A 15,023-nucleotide genomic window follows, 5' to 3' on the forward strand; every position below is an offset into this window, starting at 1 on the left:
CAGATACTGTGAAAGAGAAGGCATTCTGAATCCCTGGACACATAGCCAGTGACTGCAAATGCCCAAAAGGACTTTGCTTAGAAAACACTTGAAACAACGAGGTTCTCACTGCAGAGCACAGAGAACTACATTCAATATCCTATGGTAAACCATAATGGAAAAGAATATTTTAAAAAGAAGGTATGTGTAACTGAATCACTTTTCTACACAGCAGAAATGAACACTTTATAAATCAACTACACTTCAATTAAAAAATATTAAAACTGAAAAAAAAGAAAACACTTGAGCAGGTTCCTATGGGTCCCATGGGGTGAAGTTTCAGATAGGTTAAGTGACTTGCCCAAGGTCATCAAGCCAATATAATTTCAGGATTAGAAAACAGAGTTAATGAAGAAAGGTGAAACCATTGGGATCTTTTTTTTTTTCCTTTTTTGCGGTACGCGGGCCTCTCACTGTTGCGGCCTCTCCCGTTGCGGAGCACAGGCTCCGGACGCGCAGGCTCAGCAGCCATGGCTCACGGGCCCAGCCGCTCCGCGGCATGTGGGATCCTCCCGGACCGGGGCACGAACCCGTGTCCCCTGCATCGGCAGGCGGACTCTCAACCACTGCGCCACCAGGGATGCCCACCATTGGGATCTTTTAGCCTGGAGTGAATGTTTAATTGTCTTCAAAGGTAAGACCAGGTCAGCAGAGGGAATAATACAAGGATCAACTGTGATGAAGAGCTAGGTCCCCAGCCCCTCTCTCACTGCAGCTGCCCTGCTCTAAGGAGCCAGGGACAACGCCGCCCTGGGGTGGCGACACGCACACGGCACCTCCAACCAAAGCCTGATCAGAGCCAAGCTACCCGCAAACAGGCAGATGCAACTGAACGAATCAAGCCCCACCTCCTGCAGGCCAGCAGGACTATGAATTCCATCTGTCCTGACTGCTCTGTGTCCAGTGTGGAGAAACTGACCCCTTCTTTATTTACTTATTTATTTTTTGCCTTTTCTGGGTTATTTTTTTTTCTTATTTATTTATTTTTATTGGGGTATAGTTGCTTTACAGTGTTGTGTTAGTTTCTGTTGTACAACGAAGTGAATCAGCTATATGTATCCCTATATCCCCTCCCTCTTGGACCTCTCTCCCATCCCCCATCCCACCCATCTAGGTCACCACAGAGCACCGAGCTGAGCTCCCTGTGCTATACAGCAGGTTCCTACTAGCTGCTTTACACATGGTAGTATATATATGTCAATCCCAATCCCTCAGTTCATCCCACCCCCATGTCCACATCACCCCCATGTCCACACGTCCGTTCTGTACGTCTGCGTCTCTATTCCTGCCCTTCTTACTTCCATCTTTCCTCCTTTGCTGAAGTGAGAGCCCATCCAAACTCCCCTCACCTCTAAACAACACTGCAGTTCTAACTTCTAAGTTGCTACCTGAGGCAGGATGGTGGGCTGAAAACACCAATAAAAGAGTCAGAAGTTCAGAACCCCAGTTCCAGCCCTACCACTTTCTAGCTGCATGATATCGAACAAGTCGTGATATCGAACAAGTCGTGATATCGAACAAGTCACTTACTCTAATTCGTAGCCAAAACGAGTGTCACTTTCTCCATGTACAAAATGAACACAATGATATTTATTAGGGTTTCCATGAGAATCAAATGGGACATTGTATAGGAAACACTGTAATCCACATAACGCTAAACATCGCTCACTGCAGACTGCATCAGTCCTAACTTCGAGTTCTATGTGATCTCCATAATATGAATTCTCCTTGAATCCTTTGCTACCGGATTCCAAGTCCCCCATCCCCTTCCTTTACTCAGAGATTTTTTTCCTCCTTTTCCAGTCCTTGGTTCCACTCGTCATTCTTTACAATTGGGTTCTAGCCAATCTCCTGAATAATGGTTTGCCTTCATGGATTAGCCGCAAAGGCAAAGTGATTTTCAGAGAACACACAGCAAATTGCATCTTGTTTACAGGACGTAGTGTAAATCCTTTCTGTCTGGTTCTCCTCATTTATCACTTTTTTAATTGCTTCATTTTTCCTGGCGCCCGAAGACTGTGCTTCCAAACAGTTCCTGGACCCTTCTAAGGTCTTTAAATGGGTTTTAAAGTGCTATCGGAACATGAAAAATACTAGAGACGTAAAAAAGTACTGAAGTGTGATTTTAAAATATATTTATAGTCCTTTCTAGGTTGTATCTTAAGTTTTGTTTGTTTGTTTGTTTTGCTGTACGCAGGCCTCTCACTGTTGTGGCCTCTCCCGTCGCGGAGCACAGGCTCCGGACGCGCAGGCTCAGCGGCCATGGCCCACGGGCCCAGCCGCTCCGCGGCATGTGGGATCTTCCCGGACCGGGGCACGAACCCATGTCCCCTGCATCCGCAGGCGGACTCTCAACCACTGCGCCACCAGGGGAGCACTACCTTAAGTTTTAATCAAGGTTATCTAGAGTCTTGTTTGCCTGGAAGATTGGTAGGACAGAGAAATGGAACCCTATATGAACCCGTGTCAGGCGATTTCAACATCATTGTTTAGTTTCTGCATATTTTTGAGAATGATGCCATGCAAACTAGCACTTCTCCTTTTGCAGATAAATATGTTGATTCCTAAAATGTGTACACCTTTCCTACAGGATTGTGGGGTTTTTGGAGGTAAGGGGTAGTGGGAATATTAGGAATACTGCTATAGTCAAAAAAATAATAAAATTAAAAGAAGATGTCGGGCTTCCCTGGTGGCGCAGTGGTTGAGAGTCTGCCTGCTGATGCAGGGGACACGAGTTCGTGCCCCGGTCCGGGAAGATCCCACATGCCGCGGACCGGCTGGGCCCATGAGCCACGGCTGCTAAGCCTGCGCGTCCGGAGCCTGTGCTCCGCAACGGGAGAGGCCACAACAGTGAGAGGCCTGCATACGGCAAAAAAAAAAAAACCAAAAAAACAAAACAAAACAAAACAAAAAAAAGATGTCAAAATCTCCAGGACAGTGAACGTGGCCACAGAGCCTGGGCTGGTGAAGAGCACACACAGAAGGTAGTTGCTGAAAAGACAAAGTGATAACAGCGTGAGCTCAAATGGGGCTGAAGTAGGTTTTCAATTTTGCATTTGTTACCATAGAAGAACTTCTTATCACAGTCCTTGCAGCATCGATCTACCCAGGGAACAAAATCATGGCAAAATTGGAAATCTCATAATGCATCCTGTTTTGTGCTTGGGCCTTTTTTCCCTCTTTCCTAAAATAAACCATTTCTTTCAAAAAGACTATTTCCAGCAAAGACAGAGTTCACTAGGCTATTTACTTGCAGTTTGACAAAACTAGTAAAAACCCATTAGCTGGAAGAAAAAAAAAAGGGAGTAAAAGGGCAGCTCGGGTATGAAGCCATTAGTGATGAGCGATGCTGGGTTCGACGAGCCTTCTTCGTGATTTTGTTCATTGAAGGCTAGTTTTTCTCCTTCAGCTTCGCAGCCTCCAGGTTTGATGGAAGGACTGCCTTGCCCCAGTGTCTGGGTGAAAAGAAACAGAGTCTTGGCAAACACAACCTGATTGTAGATTGATGGGGGAGGCGTGCTGGCTCACCATTTAGCCGCATCCGTTCTGCCTGGTTCTCTTTTCCCCCTGCTGCTTTTTCCAGGCTGGAGACACGGCCTCCCCACCCTGACTTCAGGCAGGAAGTAACAACCCCAATGACAGTCGACTCCCCAGTGAGAGGAGCACGGAGTCCCAGTGAGTCTGATTCAAACCCAAAGCCACAAATCATGTTGGTTGACAAAGGGAAAGAGGTTCCCAGCAGAATGTTCCAGGTGCTCTCAGCTCGCCCTGCCTCAGCCCTGGAGCTCTCCAGCAGCCCTCCCCTTCTTCCTGGTACACTCACCCCTTTGTCCTGACAGGACACTGAGTCACCTACTGCATCTTCCTCCAAATGACTTCTCTTAACTACCCTCCTCTCAGCTTCCCTTAACCATCTGAAATTGCTTGGAATTTGGCACCGAAATTCCATTCCATTTATTCTAAAAACAAAACCTTCCCCATAAAAAGTTACAGTTAAATTTGAGCAAAGATGTTCATTGCGGCATTATCGAAATAGGAACAAAAAATAAATAAATAAATTGGGAGACAGCTACATTTTTGACAACAGGGGATGGGTTCAAGCTGCCGTCGATGCCCTTATGTTCAATTGGAAATGGAAAAAATGCTTTCTACGTAATGAATGTTGGATGGAAAATGCTAAACTCAGAATGGCTTGTGTATATGTCCATGCCTCTCTCTCGCTTTGTCACAGCTTACCCTTCCCCCGATGACAATTAAATAAAAATTCATAAGTATACCAAGAAGAAGTGGCAAGGGAAAAGGAAAAAAAGCATGATTTATTAGGGTAGAAGGAGGCGGGATGGTTTTCCTTCTTAATTTTTATAACAGATTCATCTTTAACATAAAAATAATAATAACTTCACAATGCTCAAGCCTTTGTAATTCCTCATTAAGTCTACTTTATATGCAAAATTGTAATTAGTAAAAAGCATCACTGATCTGGAATGCGTTTAACATATACTGATATAACTGACCACATTTCCATCTACCCTTATCAACATTCAAAATGCATATTTTTTTCATTGCCATAATTGTTATTTAGAGGAGCCTACTTAACCCAAGGGTAGCACGTGCTACTTCAAAACTGAAAACTTGATTTTGGTACGTACAAATTCAATGGTAAATATGTGTACTTTTCACAGTGTGGTCACTTTAGCTTTCTGTGTGTGTGAATGGAGATTACAGCAGCGGTCCCCAGCCTTTTTGGCACCAGTGACCGGTTTCATGGAAGACAATTTTTCCACGGACTGGGGTCGGGGAGGGGGTGGGGAAAATGGGACTGTTCCGGCAGTGATGCGAGCCATGGGGAGCGGCAGAAGTAGCTTCGCTGGCTTGCCCACCGCTCACCTCCTGCTGTGCGGCCCTGTCCCTAGCGGGCTGTGGACCGCTGGATTATGGGATGGTAAGTGCTGTCCAGACAACTGAACTGAGAAGCCCTGGAAGAAAGCTACTTCTGAAACTGACTTATGTCATCCAGATAAACACGAACAATAGCAAGCCCTTAGGACTTTTTCAAAGATGCATTAATATCTAAAATTTACACTGCTTTTAAGAGCTTAAAAAGCCAACTGAAAGGAGCTTAAAAGAAAAATATATATACCTTATATGTTAAATGTATACCTTACGGAGTTCCAAGAGGGAAAAGGACCATTCCTTTCAGGGGAAAAAAAAACATGAAAAAGGAATTACAATCTCTTTCAGTTGCACTCAGCATCAAACCCAGGTGCTTTCTTGCATTAATATTCACATTTTAAACAAAAGTCATTACTTTCATTCAAACCACATCAACTTTAAGTTTCCCAGATAGGCCAGAAATGACCACCTCTTCCATTTTAATTAAAGCCTTTGCCCCCATTGCTGGGCATTGTGCGTGGGCAGACCTATCTGCAGATTAGTTTCCTTGGCTGAAACAATCTCTTGGCACTGTAAGAAACAGTCTAAAGTGGAAATTCAGGCCAGCCTTCTCTTTGCAGGGATAAAGAACGAGACCAACCTCTATTTCAGATCTATTGCTGTGAAAGGAGAGGGCGAAACACATAGAAATAGAACGGCTCTCTGCTTCACCTAAATAACCATCTTCCATTATCACACATTCCTTAAAAAACTCGTAACTCACATTTGCTTCCAACAAGGCTACTGATTTCTGGTCTCATAAAATGTGGCGGTAACAAAGCAACTTTGTATTTGCATAATGTTCCTAGCAGCCTTCAAAGTCCTTTCACATTTATCCTCTCATTTTATCCTCCAATCACAGCTATGAGGCTGGCAGGAGATGCGTTATTTCAAATAAGCGTTAAGATCCATTGCTGATTTCCTAGTTAAATCTTCACCATCTTATTTCATCATAGGTATCTAATTATACCTCTTCCAGAAACCAGCTAACATAAGCCAAGAACTACAAGAAAAAAAGAAAACCTGGAACAGACTGATCATTATAGAAGAGTGATTCTCACATGCCACCAATTATTGAGGTATTTACACTCGTTCTAGGGTAAAGAGCAGCTGATTAGAGCAGAGACAAAACATACCAAAGGTTTAACTCCCCAGCTGCCCAATGTCTGCGCGATGTGAGATGGGGGTTCCATCTCTCAGGAAGGAGGAGAGGTTGCCCTGGCAGATCCCCACTTAACATTCTGAAGTTGAGGTCCCAGGGCTGAGCCCCAGAGAAACTGGGGGGCAACTTCACTAGAAACTCAAGGTTAAATGCAGAGAAACCAAGAGAAACCATGAGTCTCGGAGATTCCCTCTGATGAGTAGGGCTCTTTCCCAGATTGGTGTACCTGGATTGGTTGGATAGAGAAACCTATAGTGGAAGATGGACCAACTGGAAATCTAGGAAGAGAAGACTGACCCCCTAAAGAAAGGCTTTACCGACACAGAGAAGGAAGAAATAAAACTCCTCTGCCCAAGGTCCCAAGGCAAGATGTCCTGCTCAGGCTGCTGGGCTACTGAAATGGTCTGTCATCCAGTCCTACAGCTGAAATTGGATCAGAAGATCCTAAGAAGTTTGGGGTGGACTCTGAAAGGATCCAAGGCTGGTCCACACACACTGGGGACGTGCGGCCGGCCTTAAACTGATGAGTGGCGCACAGAAGAAAATTCCATGACACAAAAGAAGACATTGAAAAAATTCTCAAGGAAGAGACATCAAGGAAATTTATCTTTGCAAAATATTTACCACAATAAATAGAAGTAAGTTTTAAGTGGCATGTTGTATTGGGCCATTTAATTTCAGAAAATATGGACTGAGGATTAAAGCTCAAAGATGAGATAAGACAACTGATTAAGATCTGAGTTAATAAAGCTATTAAAAATATCACAGATTAATGTGGAAGACCTTTCACAGCAGGGCAAGAGCAGAATCAATACTGCAGGTCAGTGTGAAGTCCAGATAGACTCACTTCCTAGACTGCAGAAGAATTAGGATAAAGAAGTAGGAAAAAAATGATATTGGAGATCTGACATACGAAAGACCAGGACAAATATAGTGCAGCTGTAGCCGTAGAAAAAATAGACAAAACAATTGGAATAGGAAAAGACTCCCAAAATAGACCCAATAGTTTGGGACCAAAAAGAAAACTAGGAAAATATATCTAACTTTGTGATTGGAAAGTCTTCTAAACAACAAAGCAAAAGAAGCAGTACTGATAGATATAGCTAAATATATACATATACATATACATATACATATATATATATATATATATATGTTTGTAATCTGAAATACATACATGTAAGAGGCAAACCACACAGTAGGAAAATACCTGCAATATGTAAAAGAAAGTGGTCTAATACCTTTAAGATAAAGAGTGTTCTAACAGATTTATGAGAAACAATAATATTAAAATAAGCAAAAGATATAAATAGGAATTGTAGAAATGAAAATAGCTAAAAGATACATAAAGAGAAGTTCATTCAAATTCTACCTCATATTTCTTACTTTAAAATACATATGTATTTTCACCCATTAAATTGGCAAAGGTTTATAAAATATACATATCCATATCAGTGAAGATACAGGGAAACTAAGACTCTTGTACACAGCTAATGGGCATGTGAACTGATACCATCTTCCTGGATGAAAATTTTGCAATATATATTCAAAAAGCAAAAACTTGTTTGATCCAAAATGCTACTTGTTTGATCCAAAATGCTACTCCTACAAGTTCATTTTAAGGAAGCAATCGGAGACATGTACTGTCATTTATTTATAACAGTGAAAATGAGAAAATAATTTAAATCTCCTGAATGAGAGGGATAAATGTTATGACATATATATGATAGATCACCAAAACTGCCACTGACAAGCATATTAATAATATTTAATGACATGAAAAATATCTATGCAATAACACTAAGAAAAAAAGTCTGTTTCAAACCAGAAAATAAAAGATGCCAAATTTTTTAAACAGAAATATCTATGTGTACTATACACGTTTGTGTGCATAGACATGGCCAAAGTCTAGGAAGCAACACACCAAAAGATTAATATTCTTTACCATGGATCACAGGTGACTTCAATGTATGCTTATTTTTGAATTTTCCAAATTCCTTAAGGACCTAGTCATTCCAGTAATTAGTGGGGGGAAAAAAATCATAATTTTTAAAGCAATTATACCCCAATAAAGATGTTTAAAAAAATCACAATTTTAAAGGTTCATTCCAGTTTTGATGATTCACCATATTCTGTTTTACCTTAAGATGAGGACAGTGACATCACAACTTCTAACTCCTCAGAGAACACGGATTTTACACCTATTTTGTTCATTTGCATCCCCATCATTCAGCATCATGCCTGACACACAGTCGGTGTTCAAGAAAGGTTTGTTGATCGAGGGACTGATCACATGCATGAAAGAAAGAAGTGATCCAGAACCAGAGCCCAAGACTCCTGATTGTGTGGAAGTGTGTGTACATCATGGCTATAGATTCCCTTCCACTCTGAAAATGAAATCAAACCCACCTCCCAGTTTTTACCATCCCTGAACCCCACGGGCAGGGCAGGTCCAAGAGGTGGAGGGAGCGTGAAGACTGGAGAGAGTTCTGGCAACAGCTCCTGCAGGCATTTTGCAGACTGTACACATTAGAGGAAAACGCTCAAGGGGACCTGAGGACAGCTGAGCTTGAAGAAAAACTCCCAGGAAACCGAGGAATTGCTGCAGCTGGTACAGAAGTCCAGACCCAGAGCGAGCCCTCTTGCTGCAGCCATCATGACACATGCAGATCCAGGTGGTTGAGCAAGAGGAGGTTCGGGACTGGCAGAGCCAACTCCTCCACTGTTTCCAAGAATCCCAATCCACCAGACACTGGTTTAGTAAATCTCATTTAACCTGTGGTCAGACACAGGCTGTGGCCTAGGGCGATAGGTCACTTAGTTTTTAATCATAGGATCCCGGGCATTTGTGCTGCTATGGACTGAATTGTATTACCCACCCCCCAAATTCATATGTGGAAGCCCTCACCAACCACCCTCTCCCACGCCCCAGCATTATTGTATTTTGAGATAGGTAATTAACGTTGAAAGGGGTCAGAAGGGTGGGGCCCTAATCCAGTAGAACTGGCGTCCTTCTAAGATGAGGACATGTGCACAGAGGAAAGGCCATGTGAGGACACAGCAAGGAGCTGGCAGTTCTGCAAGCCAGGCAGAGAAACTTCACCAGAAACCATGCCAGCACCTTGATCTTAGCCTTCCAGCTCCAGAACCGTGAGAAAGTAAATGCCTATTGTGTAATCCCCCACGCAATGCTACTTTGTCTCACAGCCCGAGCTGACTAAGACATGTGCCATCTATCCACACCAGGTGCTCTTTGGGGGTCTTTCTTCTTGTATACAGGAATCAGTCCCTTTCCCAAAAGCAAACAGGATAGCCTTAAAGTTTCTAGAATTAGGTCATTTTATTATTTTTCTGAAATATTTTTAAAAGAGCATTTGAAATGAGAAATGCTTATCTTAAACAAGTTTTGAGAAAAATGAATTTTTGGTGGAGAAAACCATATAGGGTCGGCTGGGCAGCATTCACGATTGTGTAAACATGTTCGTACTAAATCCGTTACTTCCGCTGCCTACACAAGTGCCTACATCGGTGCATTACAATTTTAAATCAAAGTCTTGCAACTCAAAAAATTACATTACCACCAAAGTACAGAGGAACAATTTTTCTGTTGTGTGAGGGCAGAGCTAAATATTTCTCTAAGATGTCTGCACATTTTAAGCAGAATCACAGGAGAAATAAGAGAACACTGGAGGATACATAATGCAGTATACCTCACCTAGGCCTCACTTTTGCTGTTTGCGCAAATAAAACAAAAATAATTTCTTTTTCCTCCAGAAGCTCCTGTAAAGAAGTTAAAGTTAGAGATGAGAGAAAAAACAAAGCCAGTGAGATAAGTGATTAAAGTCAGAGAAGAATGGGTGATTTGAAGCAACAAAGCCACCAAAGCCTTCTGCAGTGTGAAAGCTTAAGCACAAGCCAATCCTGCATGGTCATTTCCCAAGGCCTCTTGGTTTCTCTTATAAAATTCACGCCTGGAATAAGAAAAAGATTAGCACTTTATAAAAACGTGGCTTTAGGAGGTCTTCCAAAATTAACCCAACCACTGCCAAGGGCAAACTCTTGTCTCCATCTCTCCGTTTGGAGTGAGGTTTAGGTGTGGAGAAACCACGACAAAACTGAGTCCCTGGCCTCCTGAAACAGAAGACAGCCACCCAGAAAACCCAACAGGCAGGGCAGCAGGAGCAGGCTTAATGCGGCCTCATTGCTCTGTGTAACATTCTTACATTTGATTTTCTTTTTACCCTATTATTTTATACTCCTTGGCATGTACCATACAATTATTCTCAAACTGAACTCTGTTGTTATGACTGAATCCTCAATTTTCGTTATTTTTATAGTCCTGATCCATTCCCACTATGTACCTTTAAAAGTTCTGCACAGGGCTTCCCTGGTGGCGCAGTGGTTGAGAGTCCGCCTGCCGATGCAGGGGACACGGGTTCGTGCCCCGGTCCGGGAAGATCCCACATGCCGCGGAGCGGCTGGGCCCGTGAGCCACGGCCCTGAGCCTGCGCGTCCGGAGCCTGTGCTCCGCAACAGGAGAGGCCACAACAGTGAGAGGCCCGCGTACCGCAAAAAAAAAAAAAAAAAAAAAAAAGAAACTTTATTTGCATTAAAAAAACTTGTTTAAAAAAAAAAATTCTACACAGAGCGGTTCCTCTATAAAAGCATGTTAATTACTTCAATAGTCAGGTGAGCAGAAGCTTTTTGGTTCTGTAGTCTGCTTTTGTTTTTATAGTCCCACTTGATTATTTTTGCTTAGGTTGGCTTTGCTTTTGGTGTCAAACCCCCCAAAAAATCATTGCCAAAACCAGTCTCAAGGAGTTTACTCCCTATACTTTCTTCTGGGAATTTTATGGTTTCAGATTTTATGTTTAAGTCTTTAACCCATTTTGAGTTAATTTTTGTGTGGGGAATAAGATAGTGGTCCAGTTGCATTCTTTTGCATGTGACTGTCCAGTTTTCTGAACACCATTAATTGAAGAGGCTATCCTTTCCTTTATTCTTGGTTCTTTTGTCGTAAATTACTTGATCACATATGCATGTAAAGGTTTATTTATGATCTATGTTTTCCATTAATCTATATGTTTGTTTTTATGCCTATATCATACTGGTTTTTTTTGGGGGGGAGTTTAACATCTTTATTGGAGTATTATTGCTTTACAATGGTGTGTTAGTTTCTGCTTTATAACAAAGTGAATCAGCTATATGTAAACATATTACCAAAGATTTGAAATATACTTTGAAATCAGGAAGTATGATGCCTCTAGCTTTATTCTTCTTTCACAAGATCACTTCAGTTACCTGGGGTCTTTTGTGCTTCCATACAAATTTTGAAATTGTTCTATTTCAGTGAAAAATGCATAGGAATTTTGATAGGGATTGAACTGAACCTGTAGATTGCTTTGGGTAAAATGGACATTTTAACAATATTAACGCTCCCAATCTATAAACATGGAATATCTTTCCATTTTTGTGTGTTTTCTTCAATTTTTTTCATCAATGTTTTGTCACTTTCAGTGTCCAGATCTTTTACCTCCTTGTTTAAATTTATTCCTAAGTATCTTACTCTCTTTGATGCAATTGTAACTGGGATTACCTTCTTAATTTCTCTTTCTGATAGTTCATTGTTAGTGTATAGAAACCAACTGGATTTTGTACATTGATCTGTATCCTGCAACTTTAATGAATTTGTATATCAGTTCTAACAGTATTTTTGGCGGAGTCTTTAGGGTTCTCTACATATAATATCAGACCATCTGCAAATAGAGACAGTGTTACTTCTTCCTCTGTGATCTGATACATTTTATTTCTTTGTTTTGCCTAATTGCTCTGGCTAGGACTTCCAATACTATGTTGAATAAAAGTGGTGAGAGTGGGCATCTTTATCATATTCCTGATCTTATAGAAAAAGCTTTCAGTGTTTCACCATTGAGTATAATGTTAAGATGTGGGCTTAGCATATATGGTCTTTCTCATGTTGAGGTACATTCCCTCCACAACCAGTTTGTTGAAAGTTTTATTATGAATAGATGTTTAATTTCGTCAAATGCTTTTTCTGCATCTACTGAGATGATCAAATGACTTTCACATTCATTTTGTTCATGTGGTGTATCACACTGATTGATTTGCAGATTTTCAACCTTCCTTACATCCCTGGAATAAATCCCACTTGATCATGGTATATCATCCCTTTAATGTATTATTGAATTTGGTTTGCTAATATTTGTTGAGGATTTTTGCATCTATGTTCACGAGGAATATTAGGCTGTGAATTTTCTTTTCCTGTAGTGTCCTTGTCTGGTTTTGGTATTAGGGTAATGCTGGCCTCGTAAAGTAAGTTTGGAAGTGTTCCCTCCTCTTCTAATTTTTGAAAGAGTTTCCAAAGGATTAGTATTAATTCTTCTTTAAATATTTGGTGGAATTCACCAGTGAAGCCATCTAGTCCTGAACTTTTCTAGGCTGGGAGGTTTTTGATTACTGACTCAATTTCTGTAGTCTGCTCAGATTTTCTATTTCTTCATGGTTCAGCCTTTGTAGGTTGTACTCTTCTAGAAATTCATCCATTTCTTCTAGACTGGCCAGTTTTCTGGCATTGTTTGTTTACAGTAGTCTCTATGATCCTTTGTATTTCTGTGGTATCAGTTGTAATGTCTCCTCTTTCATTTATAATTTTGGTTTTGAGTGCTCTCTCTTTTTTTCTTGGTAAGTCTGGTTAAAAATTTGTCTATTTTGTTTACTTTTTCAAAATACCAGCTTTGAGTTTCATCAATCTTTTTTTATTGTCTGTTTAGTCTCTATTTCATGTATTTCCACTCTGATCTTTGATATTTCTTTCCTTCTACTAAAAGCTTCTGCACAGCAAAAACAAAAAAAAAACCATCAACAAAATGAAAAGGTAACCTATGGAACGGGAGAAAATATTTGCAAATCATATTGCTGATAAAGCTTAACAGCCACGATATGTAAAGAACTCATGTAACTCAATAACAAAAAAAAGAACAATTTGATTAAAAATGGGAAGAGGAACTACATAGACATTTTTCCAGAGAAGATATACAAGTGGCCAGTGGGCATGTGAAAAGGTGCTCAACATCACTAACCATCAGGAAAATGCAAATGAAAACCACACTGACGTACCACTTCGCACCATTCGGAATGGCCGTCATCAAAAAGACAAGACATAACAAGTGTTGGCAAAGATTTGGAAAAAGGGAACCCTTGTGCACTGTTGGTGGGAAGGCAAACTGGCATAGCCCTTTGGAAAGCAGAATGGAGATTCCTCAAAAAAATTAAAGATAGATCTACCATATGATCCAGCAATTCCACTTCTGGGCGTATATCCCACGGAAATGAAAACAGGATATCAAAAAGGTATCTCCACTCTCATGTTCATTGTAGCATTATTCACAATTATTCACAATATTCATAAATCATAAGATATGGAACAACCTAAATGTCCGTCAATGAATGAACGGCTAAAGAAGACGTGGTATTTACATACAAAGGAATATTATTCAGTCATGAGAATGAAGGAAATCCTACAATTTGAGACGCAATCATGGCCCTTGAGGACATTACACTAAGTGAGATGAACCAGACGCAGAAAGAGAAATACCGCGTGAAATCACTTATATGTGGAATCAATCAATCAGTAAAAAGCTGAACTCACAGAACCAGTAGAGAAGTAGTTGCCAGGGGCTGCAGGGTGAAGGAAATAAGGAGAGGTTGATAAAAGGGTACAAACTTTCAACTGTTAGATGAATAAGGTCTGCGGATCTAATGTAAAACATGGTGACTATAGTTGATAACACTGTACTGTATAATTAAAAATTGCTAGGAGAGCAGAACTTAATCGATCTCATAAACAATAGATAAATATGATAAATATGTGACATGATCGATGTGTTAATTAACTCCATGGAGAGACTCCTTTCACAATGTGTACATAAATGTGTACATATGTCAGATCACCATGATGTACACTTTAAATAGATTACAAATGTATTTGTGAGTTATACCTTAATAAAGCTGAGATAAATAAATAAGCGGCCAGATGATTTTACTGTAGAACATAACTCCAACAGACCTCGCTTGGAATGCAGCGGGAGTAAATAATAATCATTTTTAATTGGACTAACAAACAAAACAGAATATCTGCCTAACAAAGAGATTCTTCCACGTACAAGAAAATTTAACTTTTTAAAGCCAGTTTCCTCTGGTACACTTGAAATGTGATTTTATTTTCACAGATTGCGCATTCATCCTATTTTCAAGAATACCTGTAGGTACATATAACTTTTATAATCCGAGAAAAGTAATCAACAAATTTATTAGGAACATTTTTCACTGTAAAATAATGTGCAAAGAATGGACTGTCTACTTCTTCCCATCCTAGTGTCCCCCCGCCATGTTTAGCTAGAGTTTTGCACACCAAGTTAGCCGGCTGAAGTGGGGCAGGGCTGGGAAGCCTCAGCACTGCTGAAATCCTGAGGGTCCAGCCGTGCCACTAGTCGAAAAATAGGTTAATAACTTGGTTTCACTTAATGACAGGGAGACAGAAATGTTTTTCTCTTGAATCCCTAGAGTCAAGTATCTGGAAGCATATTTTATTTTTCCAGAAATAGCTGTTTTGCTTAATACTGCTCTCCAGACCTTCAGGGCACACATGCACATGGCTGCCAGCTCACCACCACCTGCATTTCAGCTTATCTATCTGCCTATTCAAAGTCCCAGATTTTAATCTGTTTGCAGGTTGCTTTGAACTGACAGCATGATTAAAGAAAAATAGGGAATTCTGAAATAATCCATTCTCTCTAGCCAGGTGGTTCAGAGAGATAGACTTGTTCAGTGGAAGATGGTTGTATTCCATAAATACTCCCCAGATGCTCCG

General features: G+C 40.7%; 1 protein-coding gene across 1 annotated transcript in view; it reads right to left on the reverse strand.

Annotated features, from left to right (window-relative positions):
* ZMAT4 (zinc finger matrin-type 4) overlaps positions 1-15,023 on the reverse strand; it is a gene marked incomplete at both ends in the record, with an annotated part of 213,751 nt that overhangs the window by 165,550 nt on the left and 33,178 nt on the right. The window lies entirely within an intron of this gene.

Source organism: Leucopleurus acutus (genome assembly GCF_964270905.1).
Source record: "Leucopleurus acutus genome assembly, chromosome: 21".
Lineage (NCBI taxonomy): Eukaryota > Metazoa > Chordata > Mammalia > Artiodactyla > Delphinidae > Leucopleurus > Leucopleurus acutus.